The sequence below is a fragment of the Vidua macroura genome, chromosome 11 (genome assembly GCF_024509145.1).
Source record: "Vidua macroura isolate BioBank_ID:100142 chromosome 11, ASM2450914v1, whole genome shotgun sequence".
NCBI classification, from domain to species: domain Eukaryota; kingdom Metazoa; phylum Chordata; class Aves; order Passeriformes; family Viduidae; genus Vidua; species Vidua macroura.
This window is the reverse complement of record NC_071581.1, coordinates 274,173-294,665: the sequence shown is the minus strand read 5'-3', so window position 1 is coordinate 294,665 and position 20,493 is coordinate 274,173. Positions and strand designations below refer to the sequence as shown.

General features: G+C 50.5%; 1 pseudogene; it reads left to right on the top strand.

Moving 5' to 3' along the window:
• The first annotated feature begins 2,367 nt into the window (after positions 1–2,367).
• LOC128812976 (hydrocephalus-inducing protein-like) overlaps positions 2,368–20,493 on the top strand; it is a 79,041-nt pseudogene continuing 60,915 nt past the window's right edge.

The window sequence follows — 20,493 nt, the reverse complement described above, 5'->3', positions numbered from 1 at the left end:
TAACGTCAGTCTTCTGGAGCACTGATTCCTGGCTGCAGATTAGGTGATAAACCATGACACCAGGAAATGACTTCTGCTACTTGTGTGTCCCTAAGAAGAACGAGAAGCTAAATGTCAGCGCCCGGGAGCTGCAGCTGGCAGATTGCCATGGGGCGATGCGCTGAACAGGATCTGTTCAGAGCCGGGCTTTTCCCGATGTGGAGCAGCCTGGAGCTGGGGCCGAGGCTCCGGCGATATCGAGCGCTGCCGCCGGGGCCGTCCCGTTCCGGGCCCGGGAGCGAATTGCTGCCGCTGTGCCCGGGGACCGCGGGGGCACCAGGGCTGGAACAGGCAGACCGAGGGCGGCTCGAGGGGGCACCGAGGCGGGATGGAGCGGGGACCGAGGCCCGCCCGGCCGCAGCGTCCCGGCCCCGGCCCGGCCTCACAATCGGGTGCCGCGGCTGCCGGGTAACCGCGAGCCGCCGTCTGTGACGGCGCTGCGGCCTCAGCTGCCCAGAGCTCGCTCCCGGCTGGTTGTTCGCAGCCCCAGCGCGTTCAGGCGGCTGCACTCGGCGATTCGCCACGCGAATTGTTCGCGGAGCATTGGTCTCTGCGAGCGAGTCCAGTGGATTCGCGGAGAATTGGTCTTTGCGAGGACTCCTGAATTCCGGTGGAAGGTAAAGACTGACTCAAGCTGTACTTTCTGGTTTTGCCACGTCTGTGCTCTAAAAGAGAATGTCAAAGGGAAATACAGGATGGGATAATGCCAGTCTTCAGTTCAGTGGCATGTCCAGCTGAGTGGATGAACAAGATATAGTCTACTGATGGTGCTTTTTAATCAACATTTCCTAAATATACTAGTCTATACTTTTTTTTTCCTATAATATTTACTTAAACGGTTTAAAGGTGAATGAGTTCTGTTCAAGTTTCAGTGCGTTTTTATGATCTGGTTATTAAAATTATTAAAGGAGATGCCCCTGAATTAAGGTGCAAAATGAGATCATATGTCAAAGTTGATAGTCTGGATTTTATGTAACAATAATTGTGAAGAGAGAGAGGAGAAAGAAAAGAAGAGGAAGAGAGAGAGAAAGAAATAGAAAAAGGAGTGGGGAGGGAGGGGGCTGGAAAGAGGGGAAGAAAGAGAGTGACAGAGACAGATTTAGTAGAAAACATCACCATTCCATGGATCCCACCCAACCCACGAAATCCTCTTCTGGTCTTCTCTGTGGTGAGGTCCCACAGAATGTAAGACTCCAGGGGATTAATGCAGATTTGGGCAAGGTGGGACTGCCCAGGTACCTCCCTGGGGTGGGGCAAGTTGGACTCTGTCTCTTGCTCCTTTTCAATAATATCAAATCTTGAGCACCAGTATATCCTTGGAGTCTGCCGTGAATTGGGTTCTGGATTTTCAGGTCTGTTGTGTTACGTGGCATGCCATGCAGTCATCTGGTGCAAGGCCTCAGGCATGGGTCTGGGGGCACTTTGGAGGTCTTTGATGGGTTATGACACCCCCTCAGCTGCCCCTCATGGGAATGTGCCCTGGATGTGGCCTTCTGGGGGTGGGGGGTTTTAGAGCTGAGCCAGTTTGTGTGAGGGAGGATGGGTGTCCACTGTATCTTACCAGAGCTTACGCTGCACACCCAAAATTTCCTTCTTCCCCTCTGTTGATGGGAGGTTTGTATGCAAACCTGGCTTCAGCAGACGAGTCTGTGGCTATGACTTGCCCAGCCTGAAGGCAGGCAGAGCTGATTTTCAGGACAGCTGCTGGGTTTGGCATTGTTGTGGATACATTTTTCTCCCTCAGCCTTGTTCACTTCTCCCCAGACCTGAACTACTAGGACAGTTGTGTCACCTTTATCTTGTCTCAAGTTCCCTTAGGCAGCTTAACTCACAGTCCCAAGTTCCAGTCAGGAGGCGTTTTCAGGGAAGGGTGGGCTTGGGTGGTCGCAGCTTCTTTATGCAGTTTTGTCACAATGGGCAAAAAGTCCTTTATCTCAATATTTAAGCCATTAGCCTTAATATTCCATAATAGTCTTTCACAAGTCCTGTGAGGAGCAGCTGAGAGAGCAGCGGTTGTTTAGCCTAAAGAAGAGGAGGTCCACTTGAGCTATTTTTAAGTAATATTTAAGCAACAGCTTTGTCTGTTCTAACTATTATTAATGTTCAGCTTTTTAGCTCCAGGTTTCAGAATGAGCCATCTTTGAATTGCACAGTGTAGCCATATAGTTCAAATAAAGTTAAACTAGAGGCCTAACAATACTAGCTACTTATGCCAAACAAGCACTTAGCTACTTTCAAATCATATAAAAATTTTAGCACCAATATATGCCTTGACTCTGCCATGAATTGGGTTGTGGATTTTCAGAGTTCCATTGTTGCTCCTTCCAGTTTTGCTGAGGCATTGTCGCTCATCTGCAACATCCTCCTTCCAAAATGGCTTCTGGATCCCCGAAAAAGACACCGAGCCCTCGTCTTCTGCTCAGGGAAAGACTGAAGCCTGAGACTGTGAGTAGCCACTGGGGCTGTGTTAAGGCTGGAAACTCCCCTCATGTCCCTCCTCTCCCCGCCCCTGTTGTCAGCAGCCTGTGAAGCTGCAGACCCCCTCCCCACCTCTTTGTGCCGTGCTCCTGGCCCTTGGTGGGGGCTGTCCTGGTGCAGTAGGGAACGCTGTGTGATGTTTCAGGGACAGTCCAGCATCCTGCCTGGCTGTGCCACCGGAGCCAAGTGAAACCAATGTGCAGCTGAAGCCCTGAGCATGTGCTTCTTTCCCTTTCCCTTTGCCACAGCAATTCCTTCTGTCAGGCTGGGCACTCACCTGTGCTGCTCTGACCAACCTGCCCTTGGGCACCCGGGCACGTGGGGGAGGGGGAAGCTCCAACTCTGCCCAAAGCCTTGAGAGACACGGCTGGTCCCAGCTGGAAGAGCTTCCCAGCCAGCTGTTCTCTCTCATCTCCTGTGTGGGCGCAGATCCAGCCCTGCAGGCAGCACTGGAGCCAGGGCCACAAAGGTCCCTTGGCCGTCTGGAGCTCACTTGACTGAAGATGCCCCACTGCTGAGGCTCTCTCCAGGAGATCCCTCTGTTTTCTTCTGTGGAGGGGCCTGTGAGCCCAGAGAGAGAAAACAAATGCTAATGAACAGAGAGAACGAAAACTTGGGCACATTCCTGTGCACCTCACTCTTGGTACAACTTTGCTTTCTTGCTTCTCTTGGATTCACCCAGCAGTGCTATCTCCTCGCTGTGAGCTTTGAGTGCTGTGCAGGGATGGAGTTAGGGGAGTTCTGAGAGCTCCTCCCCACTCTCTGAAAAGGTCACTGCCTCAATCCAATGAGGAAACAAATGCCCAAAGAGCAGAAATCCCCAAACATGTCACATCAAATCACAGAGAGACTAATGGGACACAGCCATGTGGTTGGAGTATGTGTATTGCACTCTGTATTATTAATTTATTGGTGCTAAGTATTTCAGCAGGTAACTTCCAGGGCTTCCAGAACTGTCCTAGTGCCTAGTGATCACAAATTATTCACCAGTGCTACTTGTTCAGGAAAAGCTTTTCTGAAGCTTTTCTGAACAAGCACATTTCTGATGCTCTTGCTGATTTGGTGTGGGGTTTTTTGTTTGTTTTTGTTTTTGTTTTTTTTTTTTTGTTTTTTTATTTTTGTTTTTTTTTTTTTTTGCCTTTCAGCTGCTTCCCTCTAAGTTCCAGATTCTCAACATGAAGAAGGAGGATACTCCCCACGGCACTGTGGGGAGTATTCTGCCCAGAATTAGCCCATTTCTAGACATGAGCGAGACTCGCCCAAAGGTAGCCTTTTCCTGCTCTTTTCCTTTCTGTTTGATGTGAAGTTTGAGGAGGGTGTGTGCTTGTGACAGGCTTGCCTCCAGCAAAACACCTCAGTGTCCAGGTCCTGTTGTCATTGTAAACTGCTGGTAGTGGTGGACTGGGAGTCCTGATCTGCACTAAGCCGACACAAACAACCTCTGCTGAAGCTGCTGGGGTGTGCTGGAGTGTAGCTGCCATTGCTAAAAGAGTGGGGGGAAGGCTAGGGACACAAAGGCACAAAATTGCCATTTGCCATTCTCCTGCTGAAGTAGCCACCTCTTACTTTGGTGTGGTCACCATCAAATGCTCGGGGTCATAGGATTCCCTCCAGAGTGGCAGCGTTGGCCTTTGAAGGCCGAGGACCTGCAGTAATTACTGCAGATTGAACAAAACAAATTGCATTCATGCTCTGGGTTGGAACAATGTGTTGGACCCTGCCAGGCTGTTAGATTTTGCAGGCTGCCAGATGTAAAGGAGACTCGCCTCCCCTTCCCTCTCATCCTACTTCCTTTTGGTCAGGTCTTCAACCCTGTCCTTCTCCCAGCTCACAGCAACACCCAACAAACCAACCTGAACAAATCCAAACCACAAACAACACATAGAACCAACAAATTCCATTCTTTCACTTAATAACCTTTTGGCCTCAGCCAAATATCACCTCATCTTTCACACCTCTTCTGGTACTGTTCTTTTCTTACTGATGCCTAAGTTCTAGATCAAAAAAAAAAAAAAAAATATTTGCAGTTGTGTGGGCCTTTGTTTCCCTGTCTCAGAGTAAAGGACATCCCAAAATTGGTTCCCATAGAGTAAATTCTTGGGTTTTACTTACTCCATGAGTGCTCAGTCAGTGCCCCAGTGGGCACAGGGCTGTGCTTAAGGAAAGTGCTGCCTGGCACTCTGGAGAAGGAAACCCGGAGAAATACATGCCAGAAGAGCAGCTTGGCTCGAGCCTGCTCTGAGCTGATCAAGCAGCTCTTGCTCAGCTCAGAGCAGAGGTGGGTGAGCCACTGTTACCCCAGTGTGGGCTGGGCAGACGTGCTCACGCAGAGTCTGTACTTCACTGGGATCAGTGTAAGATTGTCCTTCATGAACCTTCCTCCCAGCAGCTGAACCTCTCCCTGCTCTCTCTCGCCTCTCCAGCTGCCACCAGTTGCCCTGAAACAGAGCTTGTTTCGGGTTTCCCCACCAGAGATGGTATTTCAGAACTTCGTCGCCCATGAGGTCTCTGAAATGGCACTGTCCTTCATGAATAAGGACAAGGTAAGTGCCGGCACCTGGAGCTTTAACTCTGTGCTGGAAGAGGAGAGTGCTGTCATTCCCAGAGTGTACAGCAAAGCAAGTTATCTGCTGCAGCACATGCAGAAGAAAATGTCTCAGCACCTTTGTTCTGCAAGATGGTGGAAATCTTCCTGTGCTGGGAATTCTCCCCTGATTTTGGCCATGCGTTGATGGTATCTATCCCAAAGGAGTTTCCTTCTCTTGAAAACTCTGGAGTGATAGGAATGTTGAGGGTTCTTACCTGCTCTCAAGCTTTGCCTTGACTGTATACCACATCCTGTGTCTCCTTGGTTAATCTTGGTTCCTGGTAGGAATCTCTGTCTCTCTCAGCCTGTTTGGCTCCCTTTGTGCAGCTCACAGTCAAAGCTCAGGGGCTGAGTCTTCTCCACTTTATGCTGGAATCACTTCTCATTAATGGCATTGGCACTGCAGGAAGTGTGCTCTGAAACAGCCCTGGAATCAGGCTGATGTAGCAGATGCAGTGGGAGGCCTTTAGGTGCCACTTCAGGCTCCTGCTAAACTTCATTCAGCTCTGCTCAGCTTTTCCAAAAGCAACATGGTGCTCTGCTTTCCCTTTGGAGAACCACAGCACATCCAAAGCCGTGTGCTCCTGGAGGTTTTCGCTTTCACTTGTGATTGTTTTGCAGTTTCCCAAGAGAGTTGAGAGGGGAAAAAGCTGAAAAATGTCACCAGTTGTGTTCCACTGTAAAGAGGAAAATGGAGACCATTTGAATTTCAGTCAGGGAAACATTTTCCCAGATGAGCCCTGTGCCAAGAGTGGGCTGGTGGGAAGAGACAGGAGGGAGCCAAAATCGCCTGGGTTAGACTTTTGGAGAGCATTTTGGTGCTCAGGGGTTGATATCTGTGTGCTAGAAAATGCATGTTTGCTGTGTCTGTATGTCCCAGAGGGCAGAACCTGGCCTGCTGGCTGCAGGTAGGAATGCCCAGCAGCCCAGCTTGCCTGCACAGGCAGCAAGAACCCCTGGAGAGCCAAGATTGGCTTTTAATACTGGAACCACACTGCCAGCCAGTGCTGGTCATGTTTCTCCAGGCAGAAAGTGCCTTTGAAGCCCACAGTCGATAGGCACAGCCTGTCTGTGTTTCCATCGCTTTTGGCAAGCTGATTGCTCTCATGGTTTTATGATTCTTCCTTGCTGCTTTACTGCCCATTTAAATTCTCTTTTGCCATCTCCTTGTTTTAGGGATTGTCTTGCTGTGTTCCTTCTTTTGCTTTTCAGGTTTGCTTTTATTCCCAGCAAGGCCACAGTGTTTGGTCTCCTCTCTTGCTGCTCTGCCTGCATGACTCTATCCCCAGAACGTCCCTACCCAAACCTGATCTGTTAAAAGGGAATTTCTTCCTTCCCCCAGGATAATGTGCTGTTTTGCCTTCAGGCAGCACATTCCCCCTCTGGAACACGACTACTGCATGGCTGTGTGCTGGCAGAAGCCAGCAGGTTTTTTGGCCTTGTTGAATATGCAGATGACTTGGTTCAGGTGCTCTGTCTCCGTCCTGCTGGTGCTGACCTGCTTGGCCCTTCCTTCCCACCACGCACTGCCCTACTGCCCCTGGCCAAAGTGCTGGGCCCAGACAGAGGGGATTCAAGTTCACCCTTGTGAATTATGTGCCTGTACCTCCACAGCTGAAGGTGCTTTGGAAAAGGGGTCAAGGACAGATGTCACCAGGGCACGGACAGCTCTCCTCTCGTCCTGTTTCTACAAGTGGCAAAATCATCGTTTCATGTCTTTCTTGCAGATTTCTGGGATGGTGAAGGTCTGCATGGAGAGCTCACCTTATTTCGAGCTGGCGTGCCCCAGTGATGTGTACCACATCGTGCCACCGGGCGCGTCTGCCCGTGTGCGCATCCGCTTTACCCCTGATGAGATCAAGGTGAGCCTGGAGGAGCCAAAACAGAATTACCTCCAAAGCCACTGTTTTCCCTGCACCCTGGGTACAGCCCATTCCATGCTGTGAGCTTGGCTCCAGGCTGTGGGCAGGCAGCCTGCCGCCACTCGTTGCTTGGCACGTGCTGTCAGGCACTGCACCTGGGCCTGACAGGCTCTGCTTCCCCTCCCTGCACATTCCTGAGCATTCCCAAGGGAAGATGCACAGGGAACAGTATGAAAATGACAGAGGGGTGCTGATAGATGTTCGGCCATCTCTAGGTACAGTGGAAGGGCTTTAATTATTATGGAACACACTAGAGGGGCAAAGAGGTCGGAGAGCTTTCCTCCTTCCTGACTGGCAACAGCTTCCCTGCCTCACCCTGGGCTGGAGCAAAGACAGTGCTTTTTCACACCCTCTGTTCTCCAGCCTTGCAGCTGTGCTGTCCCAGAGCACAACTGACCGTGATACAGCTGCAGGGCCAGGACAGAGGATGTGCTGTGCCCGTGAGCCCAGCCTGGCACAGGCACACTGGGCTCTAGGTGCCCTTAGTCAGCAGGAGGTTGGTGAGCTGCAGGGGACTTGGACACCTGCCTGAAAGAGCTTGTATAGGGCAGGTACAACCTGCAGGCAGAGCTGTGAGCCCAGAGCCTGTGGCAGTGACACTGCTGTGGCTCTGTCTTCATGCCTGTCACTGTGGTGGCTCTGTCAGCTGGCACCCATTCCGTGCCAAACCTGCTTTTGTGGGGAGGTTTGAACACCAGTGCTGGGGCCCTGGCAAGTCTGATCTCAGTGCTGTGATCCGGAGGCTTGTTGATACAGAAGGGTTTGGGACATGGCATGGAAGGGAGGAAGCCTTGCAGGAAAGCAGAGAGAGGCTCTTTCCAACAGCATCCTGCCACCTCTTAGCACTGTTCTTCTCCTGACTTGCCTGGAGAGGCAAAGTTAGAGGGGAGTTCTGAGCCAACTGATCTTTCTACACCAGGCCAGAGGTGCAGGATCTCTTTGGGTGCAGCTGTTTCCTCATCTTCCTTCTGCTTCTTAGAGTCAGTTTAACACTTTGTCCTATTCTCAGACAGTGGGTATATAGAAACCTAAAGAGGAATGTCCTGTGTTCCCTAGCTCCATGTTCCTTAGAAGGAACTTAGGAATTATTTTACATCATTAAAATTTAGAGTAAAAATTATGGTGGCCTAGGGCAGTTCTTTGTATGACTCAAGTGGCACAAGAGCTTAATGCCACTGAGATAGGTTTTGCAAAGTGCACTGGTGTCTTTAAAATGTGACGTGTTAGTAGAATTTAGTGTTCATTTTAGGGTGGAATAGGTAACCTGACACCTTGAAGGGTTATAGAAATGATTTTTCTTCTGCCACGGGGATGGCACTAAATGCCCTGTGCTGAGCTAGTTTCTTTTCCTGCAGGATTATTCCCACGAGCTCGTCTGCATGACTGCAAAGGAAAGGATAGTTGTGCCAATTCGGGCCATTGGTGCCAAAGCTATCCTGGAATTCCCTGACCACCTGGACTTCCTGAAGTGTCCAGTCAAGTACAGCACCCAGAAGACTCTGCTGGTTCGCAACACTGGTAACCTGGAAGCTCATTACCAGCTGAGCACCCAGAGGTGAGGCAGCTCATCTCTTTTTGTGCAGAGGATATCACCCTTGGGTGATAACAGAGTTGGGAAAGAGCAGCAAAAGGAACCAGAGCATCGCCGCTGCTGCCCTGCAGCCCTGGCTGGAAGTGAGCAGGATGGATGGCATCTGCTCTTGCTTTCAGTGTTCTTAGCAGGATGCAGCCTTTGAGCTTTCTCTGTCCCAGATTTCCTGGAGGGTGCTGGAACATGTTAGTAGCTGGCTTGCACCCTCCTGAGCACAAGCAGCTTCTGAAATGCTTACTCAGCACTGTCAGCCAAATAGAGCCATTCTCTGGGAGGCCATGGGCACGTGGCTTTCCAGTGGTCCCCTGAGCTGTGCTGCAGGCAGCCGGTGCACTTCCTGTTACTTAAAGCTGACCTGATTTCCCTTGTCAGCTGAGGGCATCAGTCACCTCTTCTGTTCCATGATGAACCTTTGAAAGCCAGTTTAAAATTTCAAACAGATGATTTAAATCTCTGAATAAGGTTGTGCCCCCTTTCATTGAGATTTCTTTCTAAATACTCTGAAGTTGCTGTGTTTCTGCCGTCTTTTCATTTTGGTTTGTGTTAAATGTTTGCCAAAAGATCATGAATTCTTCTTTGGGAACTTTCCTGCAGGTCGAGCTCCTCTAATGCCTGTCAATATGCCACATGCCCATAGGTACATGCACAGGTGTATAGGAAAGAGGAGATGTTTAAGGAATATGTGAAGAGCAGTTGGGCTGATTTAGGAAAGTACAGAATAACTTCTGCTGGAGGGGACCTCTGGAAATCATCTGAGCAGACACACTGCTCAAAGCAAGACCAGTGTCTGGGGATTGCAAGGTGCCATTGGGAGATCTGGACCTGTCTTGAGATGCCATACAAGAAAACATACAAATGGACCTAGTTAAAAAGTAGAAGAAAACAACCTATTAAAACCCCCTCCATACCTTATCTTTTCTGCCTGTTGGGTGCAGTAGTGATTCACTGAAAGGGCACATCTAACAGGATGAGAAGTGTCTTAAGGAACAGCTCACAATTTACAGATAAAAGGCCAAAATTTAGCCTGCCAGCCCCATCTCTTGGCAGTGGTTTTCATTTGGTTATTACAGTATGAGGGATGTCTCCTTCACAGCTCTTCTATCTGTGGGCTCAGGGAACAGCTTAGTGATGTTGGCTGAAATTCAGAGGAGTTAAGTTTAGCTGTAGAGCTTGTGTCCTTGGGTCTTGGGGAGCCAGGTCTGTGTGAGAGATGACTGCTACAGCAGTAACATAGGAGTCTGCTGGGTACAACCCAGGGATGTAGAAGATGCAGGGGCTGATTTGCACTCAGTTTTTCAGTCCTGAAACTGAGTCCTGGACTTGGCTGGATCTTCTTCTCCTGATAATTTGAAAATAAGAAGATACCTTCTTTCTCAGACAACCCCTGAAGTCACCCCCAGGAATGTTATTCCCATCCTGCCATCTGAGGGCAGGAGCATGTAACATGGGGCAGCAGTGGGAATGGAATGGAATGGAATGGAATGGAATGGAATGGAATGGAATGGAGTGCTGAAGTGTGGCCAGGGATTCCCTTAACTGGCAGTTTCTCTGTCCTGGTGAAATCCCTGGCAAAAGAATAAGAAAAAATCCTGTGCCTTGCCCACACCAGGCACTGATTGCCCCAAGCCCCAGCAGAGACCTGCAGCAGTCCTGGCATCACTCCCGGGGCAGATGCAGGAGCACGTACACTAATCTGGCTCTGGGGCTGGTGGGGCCTTGTCTTTCCTCCCCTCCCTCCAAAGTCTCATGTCCAGCACATAAACATTGCTGGCCCAAGGCTTCTCCATCAGCCAGTAGTGATGTTCCCACTAGTGGTAATGGGAACAGGCCAGGCCCATCCTTGCAGCAATAGATCCTTAATGAGCAGAACCTGAAGCAACTGACATGAATCAAGTTCAGCTTGCCAGATGTTCTCTTTATTTTTGTGTGTGATGCATTCATCACCAAACTCCCCAGAACACACTTCTAAGTGACAGATTGGCCACCAGCAAAGCACCGAGGCCAGGAACTTTTGTTTCCTCAGTGGGGCTGTAGAAGAGCACAAAGCCCAGCAGCTGCTGGGCAGAAGCACATTTCCCTGAGCTGTCCCTGAGCATCAAAGCACAGAGTCTTGCGTTTGTCAGGCAAGAGCTCTTTACCTGGTGACCAATCCTAATTGCTCCTGTTAAATCCAAAGTGCACCAACACGTTTGCATCATTATTTCCAACACATTACACAGAGTTTCTCTGCTGGGCCAATCAAACAGATACCAGCCTGGGTGACGACCCACAGTCCCAGGCTGCATGGCTGGTAAATAGAAAGCTCCTGTTCTGTTTCCTTGATGTGCTTCTGCTAATGGTGCTTCATTTAGCTGGGACCAGATCCTTCAGATTGTAAATGGCATCCTCCTTTGGGTTTCCATGTCACTGTGTTGCTCTAATCTGCATTTGCACTCTTTCAGAGTTTTGACTGCTCCTTTTCTTAGAGCAGCTTTCACTGAAATGCTGGTAAAATGTGCCCTTTTAGGCTAAATCAGGACATTTTCAAGGTAAAATAAACCAAAGAACCACACTGCAAATTCAACAGTAGCTATTCTTTGGTCTTCAAGGAGAAGTTCCTTCTCCCTGTCTGATTCCAGGCTGTAATCTCACAGGACAGGTAGTGCCCTAACATTTGCATCTCTTGCAATGAGGTTTATAGGCAGCAGGAAAAGAGAAATTCCTGAGGCAGTGAGTGTCAAGTTGTGCATGCAGACAGCTCTGAACCCTCTCCGTGCTTTTCACAAACCATTCTCTGATGGGATTGCTGGCAGTCGGACCCTTGAGTCTCATTGCAGAGGGCTGGATGCAGAGTATGGGGGAGATGAGGTCCTTTTACCCACAGGATCCTCTGAGGGCTGGATCTGCTCAGAAGTGGGTCAGTGGCTGTTTCTGATCCTGCCTGTTCTGTCTGTCTCCTGCTGACTGGTTGGTTTGCTCCCTGCTTGCCCAAGTGAGCTGAAGTGAGCTGCACTGCAGAAGGAATCTCATGCCCAGGTGTCCCCCCGAGTCCTGATCCCTCTCTCTGTGTTGCAGTCCTTTCTTCGTGGTTCCAGCCACGGGAACTCTGGGCGCTGGTGACAGCATGCAGGTGACAGTGGGATTTCACCCGCTGACGAATGGTGACCATTTCGGGTCCCTGGTAGCGTGCTGCAACACAGGTGAGTGCTGGGCCCTGCACAGGGCACAGGACAGTTCTGCCCCATCACTCCCTGTTGTCCCATCCCCCTTGTGCTTCCATCAGCCACTGAGCTGAGCAAAGAGTCCCCCTTGCTTTGTTCCAGGTGAAGAAAGGATCCACACAAAGCTCCATGGAGAAGCTGTAGATCTCAACCTTGGGTTGAGCACAAGTTCCGTGGAGGTTGAGAAGACTTTCATCACCATGTCAAACCACACAACCGTGTTCATCGAAAACAGGAGTAACATCACAGCCCACTTCCAGTGGAAGACTTTTCTTGATGAGGAAGACGAGAATGAAGTGAAGAGGAGGTTGGTTTGAAAGATGCATTTCAGTGAGAGACATGGCCCAAGACTGAAACTAACGTATGGCCTCAGGGGGCTGTTGGTGCTTTTGAATGGTTTAGGCCAAGTAAACCATCCCTGGCACGAGGGTGTGTGTCCCTGGGCTTCAGGAGCTCAGCACTTAGCATTCCAGTTCCATTTATACTCCAACCATGGCATTTTGGGAAGGAAAGGTTGATTGCAATGACTGGATTTCCTCAAGTTCTAATTGAGCTTTTGCCTCTCTAATCATCTTCCTACATGACCTGGCAACATCCTTAAACATTTCCTGAGTTGCCAGCCCCTCTTTCCAAAGGTGATGCACCCTCTTTTTTTCCCTTAGTTCCTTCAAAACCTCCTTGCCCATCCAGGCTGGTTGTCTCCTCCTGTCCTGCTGTCAGTGAAGCTTTTGAGATCTCAGAGCAGAGAGGACTTTTTAATGAGATTGTGCAGGATCCTTTCCCTCTCATGACATTTACTACCATGCACTGGGATGGGATCATGCAAAGGTCTCTACAGGAGTTTGCTGTTCCCTCCTGCACAACAAAGTCCCTTCCCCTCTCAGAGCCTCTGTTTTCATGCATATTGCATATAAAACCTTGAATGTCGCTGAAGGGCGGCAGTGCCTGAATTCATCCATTTCCTTTGGAAGTGCTCTGGGATGCTCATGTGAAAGGCAGAGTAGGGAACAGGGCAGGTCCAAAATGGCAGAAACAAAGAGTGATGCTGGTAACACGTAGCTGCAACCCAGCTTCCTCTCCCCTTCCCAGGGGGTGCTCCATGATCTTTATCTGCCTCCCCCGAGCAACTCAGTGGTAGGAAAAGCCAGCTGAGGTGGCTGGTGGATTCTCCCTCAGTTTTGGCAGAGGCTTTGAGCCAGGAGGTTCTCTTGAGGGCTGCTGGCTTTGGAAATGTCTCCTGAGCTTGCAAGTGTGAAGTAAAACTACCTGCTGTGCCAGTGAACAGCAAGTTATCCTCTGATCCATGTGGGACCCCCATGGCTTGGGGTCAGCCCTTGCTGGGGAGCTGCTGCTGCTCCTTCCCAAGTGCTTTGCTCTCCTGCACTCACACTTCTCTCTGCAAATATGTGGCTTATTAAACGATCTGCTGGCCTTGTGTCTCCCTGTGGCTGCAGGCAGTGTAATTCGCTGCGCGTGCCAAGTGAGGTGTGGGTGGAAACTTCCATGGAGGAGGAAAAAATACGGAAGGTGAAGGGCTTTTGTAAAGATCGCATTGGCATCCTGAAGAGCGTGGTCGAGGAGGAGGTGGCAAAGGTGCAACAAGACCCCATGCTGTTCTCCGATGAAGTTTTTTTCATTGAGCCATTGGTAAGTGATAGCTGAGAACCTCATTTTCCTCCTCCTCCTCCTCCTCTTCCTCCTCCCACCCACCCTATCCCCGCCCCCCTTGCCCCCAGATGCGGTCACTCGGCAGATCCTCAGCTGGCTGGATGTGCTGAGAGGGAGGACATGGAGTTTCTGGTGTGGCTGCAGAGCTCCCTGCTGAAAGCATTTCTGCCCTGCAGGCTCAAGGCAGGGCTGGGAGCCTGACAAAGCCGAGCTCTGCTGCCAGGGCTCGAGCTCAAGGGCGCTCCGTGCGTGTCCTTGCAGTGTCCACAGGGAGCAGTTATTGTAGGCAGGGGCTCCCCCGACACGTGGTGCCTGGGGTTCAGCAGAGGGTGTTGGAGCTCTGCCAGTTCACATACTGACCTGAAGCTTGCAATGGTTCGCTGGGAAAAGGAGGCCAAATTCAGCCCGAGGTTAATCACAGAAATGCCAATCCCCTCCTGTAACCACGCCTTGCACTATTTCTGAGTGTCCCTCCCAGTGTCATCTGAGAGCCTGGACACAAGGCTGGAAGGTTTAAATGGGCCTTATGAGTTCTCTTGCACACAGGGACAGAAAACCTTTTCCTTTTCTGTTTGTGCAAGCAAACTGCCACATCCTCCCACCCTGATTCTGAGTACTGGCATTGTGAGAGATTATGAATGCCTGGTGTCTGCACAGTGCAAAATCCCTTCTCATCTTGGAGTAAACCCCAGAATAATCCCAACCTCTGCATTCTTTCAAAACAGGTTAACTAATATTTGTATTTCAAGGAAGGGGATCATGTTCCCTCCTTGGCTACTCCTATGGCCCATCTCAGGCCAAGAGCCACCAGTGCACAGTGGCAGTTGCATCCCACTGTAGCTGACAGCAGCAGGATGTGACCAAGAGCTTGTGTCAGAGCAGTAGGAATATTGTGGAGAGTGGGAGCTGATCAGCTGAGCACTGAGAGCTTCCAGCGGTGTGCTGAGCTGGGTTTGGAGTGCTTCCTTGGGCTCCTTGAGTTGTTCACTCATCACTGATGCTCTAAATAAAGGCTTACAGGACTGTGGTTGAAAACAAGAAATATGCAGTTTGAAGAGAAATGTTTTGCTGTCCCTTTCTGTTTTAGGAGGGAGAAATTGGGCCGCATTGTTCGGCCGAAATCAAGGTGACCTTCAAACCCCTAGAGGCACTGAAGTACCAAAGTATGGCTTACTGCAATATCTCAGGTACAGCTCCTTTCCCCTGCTTCTCTCACCCTCAGTGCAGCCATGGTGCAAGCCTGAGCCCACTGGGCTCCCCTGTAACTGCTGGGAAGAGTCCCTGGTCAGCAGGGCAGTGCTGGCACACCCCACTGGCCCTGCAGCTTCCAGGGAGTCTCCCGTGCAAGGCCAGGGCTCAGAATCCTGTGTCTGGGTTACTGATCCCAAAACCACCCAGGCAGTGCAGGGAGAGATTTTCATGCCATGGCTTTGCCAGCATTTCCTCAAAGGCCAAAGAGCTACAGAGCAGAAGAGCTTTAGTGAGCAAGCACTAAGCCCCTCTAGAGACCACTGACCTCCAGGATGGGTCCATTTGACATGGCTCCATCATCAGGTGGTAGGAGCTGAGTTAGAAATGGGCTCCCTGACCCTGGATCACCTCCCACTGCCCAGACACCACCAGACCAGAGGTGCCTGAGCCCCACTGAGCCCAGGGTGTTTGCAGAAGGAGCACCCTTGGCCAGCAGCTGCTTCTGTCCCTGTGTGGGAATTGTCACCTTGCAGCTCAGTCTGTGGAAATGAAACACAATGCTGAGTGCCAGAAGTTGAGGACTTTGGCAACAAAGTCGTGTGCTGCTGGGCCAGGTAGTTTGGCGATTGCCAAACTCTTTATGAGCTTTGTGCCTTCACTGAATGGATTTCAGAGCTCCTCTAAGTGCATGGGAAGGAAACCACATAATCATAGTATGTTAAGGATGGAAGGGACCTTAAAGCTCGTCTAGTCCCAAGGCCCCTGCCATGGGCAGGGACACCTCCCACTAGACCTGGTGGCTTCAAGCCCCATCCAGCCTGGCTTTGAACACTTGCAGGGCTGGAACCTCCACAACTTCCATGGAGAACCTGCTCCAGTGTCTCACCACCCTCACAGTAAAATAATTCTTCTTAATATCTAACCTAAATTTCCTTTCTTTCAATTTCTACCCATTACTCCTTGGCCCGTCACTGGAGGACATCTGAGATGTTTTAAACTCAGCAAACTGGTGGCTCAAATTGGAAACCAGCCCCAGGAATGGGTTAGGAATTGCAAGTCAGCCCCAAGGGATATGTCCTGAGGGAAGAGAAGGGTCCTTATCTTCTCCTGCAGCATCAGGAGCTGGTTGCATCCAGCTCAGAGTCAGGGACTAGCACGGAGGCAGCCTGGAAAATGCAGTGTAACAGAGGGAATTATTGTACTGAAATGGACATCTCTCCCCAGGCCGTGAGAGCAGGATGACCCTTCGCCTCAAAGGGGAAGGCCAAGGACCTTTGCTTGAATTCAGCTGTCCTTCACTGAATCTTGGGAAAATTCTTGTTGACACCCTCCACGTCTATGAGGTGAGCAGCAGGGCTTGGGATGGATCCTGATGGCTCCTGAGGCAGCAGCAAGCCTGGTGGAGCTGTGGAATTCCTGGCAACCTGGGCAGTTGTGAGCAGGGAATATTTGATGTACTGGTCAAATCTAGGGGGGTCAGAAAGGTGTGTCTGTTGTTCATGAAGCCCCACTCCCTGCTTTTGGGCAGCCTTCCTTAGGGATCAGCTGGGAGGCTTCCTGCAAAACAACCCCTTGGCATATGAAACCTTTGTACTGGGCTGTTCAGAAGCAGCTGGAACACACTGGCTGCATTTAAGCTTCAGTCCACTGCAAACAGCTTCCAGTCAAGTGTCTCCTGCTTATTCCTGGAAGTCACAGGAAAGTCATCCAGCCTCCTGGCTGAGTGCTGGCCCTTGCAAAGAGCTTGGGAGTTCTTTCTCTTGCTGACCAGTCCCTCACCACACTTCAGCCTTGGTGCATTTCTGGCTCTAGAAAGTGAAACGTGTTCCTGGGAATAAAGCAAAGGATTTTTCTACCTCTTTGCCTCCCCCACAATAGTGTCAAGTTTGCAAAAAAAAAAAAAACAAAACAAAAAAAAAAAACCCAAAAAAAACCAAAACCATGAGAAAGCAACTGAAAGAGGTAGAAAATGAAGCACTACATCATGCCAGACACTTTCAAAAGCTTAACTGTGGAAGGGAAAGACACGCTTATTTTTCTTACCCAAAGATGGTGCTGTCTATACATTGAGATGCTGATGCCTCATTATCAATGTATTGTTTTCATGGTATGAGAAAAGGTGAATGAGTAGATGGTACTGTTGGAGCTCTGCTAACTGGGGCAGCAGCAGCTCTGTGGTGATTCACTACGCAGCTGCAATCACCCCACGTTGCTCTCAGGGCCAGGTCTGAATGAGCTTGGTGATGCTGACCAGAGGTGGACTGCTCTGTGTCCGTGGGATAACCCCAGGGTGACTGCAGTTATGTGGAGTTACCACGGCTTTGCGTGAAAACCCAAAGGCAGACCTTGTCCTCTTGTATTTTTAAATTTCTGCCATTCAGCAGCACAAAGCATCCTCTGCCTTTTCTGGGTGTTAATTGCATCATTAGAAAATAACTCACAAGAAGGGAAGATTCCACATGTATTTCCATTTTGCTTTCTTGCTGCTGCAGGTGAAGCTGATTAACCAAGGAGCTATTGATGCTCCCTTCACCTATATCCCTTCAACCAGGAAGGGATTCTGCTTCAAGTTTGCACCTGAGGAGGGCATCATTGCACCAGGTGGGATCCAGACTATTCAGATCTCCTTCAATGCCACCGTGTTGGGGATGTTTGAGGAAGAATTCCAGTTCAGTGTGGCTGGATCTCCTACGCCTGCCATCCTGACCATCAGGTAAGGACTGTGGGAGCTTGGTGGGCACATCTGTAGCTGTCCCTGGGACATCCCCCAGCTACCTCATTTTGGGGTTGAGCAGAGAAAAAAGGTGTTTCCTGAGGTCTTAATCACTGCTTTGATCCTGGAATTACCTTAGTGTGAGGATGCCTCCTGCCCTGGGTGGTACCCAGGAGCTGGAATGACTCCTCCCTGCAGGGATCTCCCTCTGCCTTGGGCCATGGCAGGCAGTGGGATGGATCAGCTTTGGGCAGTAGCTGCTCTGGGATGTCCCCCCTGAACAGCCAGCAAGGCCCCCAGGGCTTTGGAGGTTGGCCAGCCTGGGTGATTCTGCACCAGCAGCAGTGTTTGTAGAAACTTCCATTAATAATCCATCCCAGATGGGCAGCAGCCTCCTCACCTCACCTCTCACAGCCATGCTGTGGGGGACAAGCCGTGCTCTCAACTCCTGTGCAGAGAGTGCCCTGGTAGCTCCTTTCCACAGCCAGGCAAGGGCTGATGTGGGAGACGGGGAACTGTGCAGCAGGAACTGTCCCAAGGACTTGGGCGTCGTCCTATGGGCTAGTGCCATTGCAAGACATAATCCTGGCCCAGCAAAAGGGGCAAGGGCTGATAAAAGGGGAGGCAGAGCTCAGTCCTCAGGACCACAGCACACGAGGGCTTGTCCCTGCTAGCCTGAGCCACGTGCTGCTAGGATCATGTAGGGTAAGCAGGAGATCTGATGCTGGCTGCTCTGGAGCTTTGGAGCTAGGCTGTTGCTGTTGGGAGGCACTGGGTCAAGGCAGTAAAGAAATTACAGCACTCTGCAGTTGATTATACCAGTAAGATAAGGGAGATGGATAAAAAAAGAACAAGCAAGTTATTACTTAGCAAGAGAAAAGTGGTCAGAAGGTCTGTCCATAGTGGAGAAACAATTATGCTGGCTTTGTTTTTGGAAGAAAAGTGCTGCTTTTTTATTTTGGAAAGCAAGAGGGAACCTTTCACCATCAAATAATTGATTCTCCTCTGTCCCTCCCCCAAAGTGGTCATGGGATGTTTCTGCATAAGCAGCTTCCTCCTTGAGCAAAGGCAGGTGTCTCTTGTTGAGAGGTGTAGAGCAGAGCCAGTGGCAGTCCTGTGAATATAACAGAAGGCACAGCTCGCTGGTCCTTGATTTTTAACCAAAAGGCAGAGTGGGCGTTGATTGGCATCAACCATGAAATAAACTCGTGAGTGTTGTGCAGCTTCAAGTGCTGATTTTCAGTTGGTGACTTTTGGAGTCTGTCTGCTGAGTTCAAGGACACGTCAGGTGGTGTGCTAGATTCAGGACACCCTTGTTTGGTTGTTTAAGCTATTGCTCTTGGCTGTGCCAGCTGGTGCACTGCTGACAAGCTGGTCCTTTCCTCTAGGAGTCATCTGTCCACTGTGTAGAACTGTTGCTGCTCTTTTCAGAGCATGTTTGGGGCTCCCCTGGCTTCATGTCTCAAAACTCTGTCTGTAATGATTGTGTGGGTCAAACTCTCCTGAGAAAGCTCCTCCATGGGAACAGCAGTTACAGCTCAGAAGTAGCAAAGCAGGGCACCTGTAGCTGGAAAGTACAGAAGTTTGTGGGGGCACCTTTATGTCCATCACATTACAGATGGGGAAACTGAGGCACGGAGCCATGTCTGGGTGTGTGTTCAGGGTCCTTCATGGGACCACCAGCAACCCGGGGGCTTTTCCTGCCTGCCCTGTGCCCAAAGCCCTATCAGTGGCTGTTGGCTGCTGGCCACTTGGCTTTAGCTGCCTCCACAGGGGCGCTGTGCTGAGCACATGGTGCTGTGTTGATTTGAACCCCACCGTGCCCTGACACCAGGTTTTATGCCCCCAAGCCACGACTGCCAGACCTTTGCAATTCCCTTTAACCAAGCCATTTCCTCCTCTGTCCTCGCTGTCGCAGGGGGTGTGTCGCTGGACCGACTTTACACTTCAATGTCGATGAGCTCAGCTTCGGGGACATCTCCTTTGGTGAGTGTTCCCTGGGCTGGGACACAGCGTGAGGGATCTGTGTGTTCCAAAATGGAGCACTTGAACATAAAAGCATCCCTCACTCATGTTCTGCCACAGCAGCCTCTTCAGGGTGTGAACTCCAGGGCTGCTGGTGCCTCAGGTAGCATTCTGCCGTTGTGAGATCAAACAGAACCAAGGCATAGAAAGTCAGTATTTTCTGCTGTCTCTGTCCTGCTTTAAAAGACAGATGTCTGCCAAGGAAGGTGGGAGTCTTCCTGGAGTGGAAAGATGACCCCCTCCCACCAAATTATTATACCTTTGAAAGTACAGGGCTCACAGGCAAAAAAAACATGGGAAAAAGGAATAATAGTTCTTTACCAGAATATATCAGGACAGCACAGACAACAATGCAAGAACAGACGTTGCCCACCCGCCAAGTACCGTTTTTCCCCTTTGGTGTAGTTATGATGACAGCAGGAGGGGCTGTGGGCTCTGGCAGGGCAGGAAGGAAGGAAATGCTCCTTTGGCGAACTCACGGGCAGAGGGGATCTCGGCACTGGCCGACAGCAGCAGGCAGGAGTGGGGAAGGCAGGCGGGTTGGATCCCAGTGCTGAGCCGCAGCCAGGGCAGTCCCGGGGCCAAGCACACAACCTCCCACAGCAGCACACGGCCGACCTTCGACCCCCGAGCGGGAGGAAGGGAAGCTCCGCTCCCTGCCGAACCTGAGGTCAGGTCCGACCTCACAGCCGCCCACGGCATCGCACCACAACTCCCAAAAACCCCGAATGGAAAAGCCCACCCCCGCAGCCAAAACCCCCCAAAACCCCTATCCCCCTTTTTCGACCAAGGGGAAAATTCACTACGGAGCCTAAACCCATAATAATGAAGTTCATTAACATTTTGAGAAAAGTAATTGCCTTTCCTGAGCTGCTTCTTCCCCAGCCTGCATCACCACGGAGGCACGTGTCAAGTTGCCTTTTGAATAAATGAAACAAGAAAGGCAACAGGTAGAAATATGGTTCTGAAACAGGAGATTCATCCTGCTTAATCCAATTTCATTCCTAAGGTCTCTTCAGCTGAAGGCAGCTGTTGTATCTTTGCTTCTTTTTAACTGTTGATGTCAGTCTCATTTGAGG